This window comes from Stegastes partitus, unplaced genomic scaffold (assembly GCF_000690725.1).
Source record: "Stegastes partitus isolate 25-593 unplaced genomic scaffold, Stegastes_partitus-1.0.2 Scaffold1356, whole genome shotgun sequence".
NCBI lineage: Eukaryota > Metazoa > Chordata > Actinopteri > Pomacentridae > Stegastes > Stegastes partitus.
Window position 1 is genome coordinate 165233 of NW_007579087.1, and position 3484 is coordinate 168716.

A 3484-nucleotide genomic window follows, 5' to 3' on the forward strand; every position below is an offset into this window, starting at 1 on the left:
AAACAGTTTTATTTGACAGATTTTCCCTGTTTTGTTAAATTCTACATAACATCCAATAAAATCACAGAAAACTAATAATTTACACGTTGAGTTTTTGTCAGTTTCTTAACGAGTCACTGATTTCCTGTCATGTCCAAACGTTCTGCTCCGTCAGACAGAACCACCAGAAGTCAAACAGGTTCATAATGACGAGCATGCGTCCTGGTGCGGCGCTTTGTTTGTTCTTTATATGCGACATCTTAAAATGCAGTGACGTCGCACAAACCAGGACGAGCTAACGTTAGCACACATCGGAGCTGCAGGTCCTAGCAGGGCTGAAGTTCTTCTGATTCTGTTTAAGCACAATTTAATTAATTCTCCTTTAAAAAAAGAGTGAAAGAAAGAGTTTGGTTTAGTCCAGCTTTAAGTTAAAGAGGGTTCACTTTAAATTAATCTAAAGTTAGTAAAACACAAAACAAACTGTGATTCTACTTCCTGTTTCCTGTTTTTGATTGATTTGAAGACACAGATCAAACCTCCAGCTTCTCCTCATTCAGTCCAGAATCTGTTGTTCTGATAAATAAACTTTTTAGCGTTTAGACACTTTCTGTAGTTTCTCACTCAGAATGAGAAGTTTGTTCATTTGGACGAGCGTCGACGTTCGAAGGCTTCAGGATCCCCGACAGGATCAATAGCGTCTGTAATGGACCGCATTGGATAATAGGAGGTCTGGATGTGACCTTAATTGAGGCTTTGGAGCTGCCCTCTGGCCAAGCCGCTAGTTATCAAATGCAGTTTGTCTTACTGGAAACCCTCCATGGATGCCAAGACCGACTGTGTCCGATTCTGCAGCGTGGGATTAATGGCTGTTTGATCAAGTTCAAAGGCAGCGCTGCCCTGGATAAACTCATTACCAGCAGCGCCAAAAGACGGCCGGGCCAGACTGCTGTACTGTACATGGAGAGGCTTTAAATACCGGGTCTTAGTGGGTCCAGGTCCATTCTGGGCTCTCCTGTAAATAACAAGTGGGCCGGAGCCAGCAGTCCAAAGTGGACGGGCAGACGGTTTTATCTGGCTGCAGCGGGATATTTGTGGGGTGTTGCTGCGGTAATCCTCCAGATATGTGACTGATTTGTTCTGATGACATCTTTTTGTGCTAATTTCTGCACAAATATCCTTATTTTTTCTAATGCAGAAATGTCCGATCCAGACGGAGGTTCTGCACCGTTCTGGTACCCGCTCGGTTCGTCTGTTTATTAACAACCAGCCGAGGTTTGAAGTGAAGCGCTTCCATGTGTTTTCCCCACAACAGACCACCCAACAGCACGCTGCGGCCCGATTCCAACATGTCAGGTTGTCGGAAGCGAGAGAAGAAGTGAGAACACAGACCTCTCTCTCTTTTTAACTCTATGACAAAACATTTTTCCGATAATCCGGCGGCTTTCAGAGGTTTATTTACCTGAGGAGACAGAAGGTATTTTCCTAACCAGCAGAGAAACACTTGATCCCTGAGCTCAAGTGAAACATCCAGAACCAGAAGCGGAGGTTTGGCTGGAATGTAAAGGCCTGAAACGAGTTGTGCATCAACTTTAGCATCGACGTTATTTATGGTTTAATTTAAGGACAAACGCACCAGGAAGTGTTTCACGTGTAGTAGATGTGTGTGTGCTGCCGTGCAGGGTGTCCGTCGGTTAAACGGTGCGTCATGGCGGCGCTGCAGATAAACCCGCTGTTTTGCTGCTTTGTTTGTATCCAGAGTAACGGCGTTCTTGTATAACCGCGAACGTGTCTTATCACAATCTCTTTAGCAACGGAAAACCAAGCAGCACGCGTGCTAAGCGCTCCATAATAACCAGATTAAGGCAGTAGTCTGATTATTGCCGTTATTGGTTTATATAAGTTGAAATTAGGTCAAAATCTCTGCGAGCGTTTTCTGATGAGCAGCTCGGGCACAACTTGTTAATCTGTCTGATGGTGGCGCCGTGTGGGGCTGCTGTGTTCTGGTGTGTTCTGGTGTGTTCTGGTTGTTCTGCTGTGTTCTGGTGTGTTCTGGTGTGTTCTGCTGTGTTCTGCTGTTTTCTGCTGTGTTCTGGTGTGTTCTGGTTGTCGGTGAACCGGACACACAGCTCGGTGGTATTAAAATGTGATCATTAAAATTTAATGCCTCGGTTTGGTCTGTGGACGTTGACCCGATTAGCTTGAGTTCTGGTGAGTTCTGGTGAGTTGTTCTGATGGTATCGGGTTTGATGGGACTCTGGATGCTTCTCCAACCATTTCCTGCTCTGTACATCATTTTACGTTAATTCATCGTAGAAATGTCTCCTGCAGCCTTCACCGTCGTGTTCACCTGAACGTCAGCTGATTAATTAATTAGATTAAACTCGTTAGCTGTGCAGGTGTGAAGCAGGCTGAATGAAACCAACTGAATTTGAGGAAACGGTTCCAATAAACTAAAGATATTAAGTTGAATCAACCACTGACATCGACAGACGTGCTTCCATTTAACATTTTCTAAGTTTATTCATTCTTTGATAACTTCAGCTGCTGAGTTCATCTCTGACCATCAGTGAGGCCGTTCCAGTTTTTTCCTTTTTAAAGAGTAAACACACTGTTTGGTTTGTAAAAAGACGTGTAGTCGTGGTTTAACTTCAAGAGGAAAATCAGTAAAACACAAAGTAAATGAACTGTAAGAAGGATTATGATGGTCTGGACCGCTTCCAGCTACAGTCAGATAAACTGTGAGTCTGCAGGTGTAGGGACTGAGTTCAGGACCAGCCTTTGGCCTGGTTCACTTTATGGTGATTATTTTGAAAGGAAACAACCACAAGTTGATTTAATGTGGATTAAAGACGCACAGCAAGTTTACAAAGAGTCTCAGACTACAAAACATAACCCCAAGAGTCTCTAACGATACATCCTGGTGATTCTGCTCATATTCTAGTTCTGATCCAAACTTAATTTAACGAGTTTAGTGAACTTTCATCTGTTTATTCATTAACTTGTGGTTTTAAGTCAGAACGGCTGAAGTTCTAAGAACTCTTGTTTTTAAGTTCTAAAGTGGTGTGAAAGTAGAAATTAGACATTTTAAGCTCCATAAACTAGAAATGATCCAAACTCATATATTTACATTAATTAAACTAGAAAAGACGAGTTGATTTGACTAAATCCCTCTCTGGTGTTTTACAGTGTGAGAAATAACATCTTTGAGCTTAAAACTAAAAATTCAACGTTTCAGGTTCAGTTCAGTAGAATCGAGCAGCTCTGGTCCGTTTCCGTCTCTCATAGGAGAAGATGTGACGTTTTTACAGTGTGAGCAGGTTTTAGCATCAGATGCTGTCGTAGAACGACCGGAGCCGGTTTACGTCCTGATCTGTGCCACTGAGCTGCTATCTGGTCATCAAAGACGGATTTTAATGCAAACGGGATAATAAACTTATCACTCTGACCAACTAGTGTGTGTGTGTGTGTGTGTGTGTGTGTGTGTGTGTGTGTGTGTGTGTGTGTG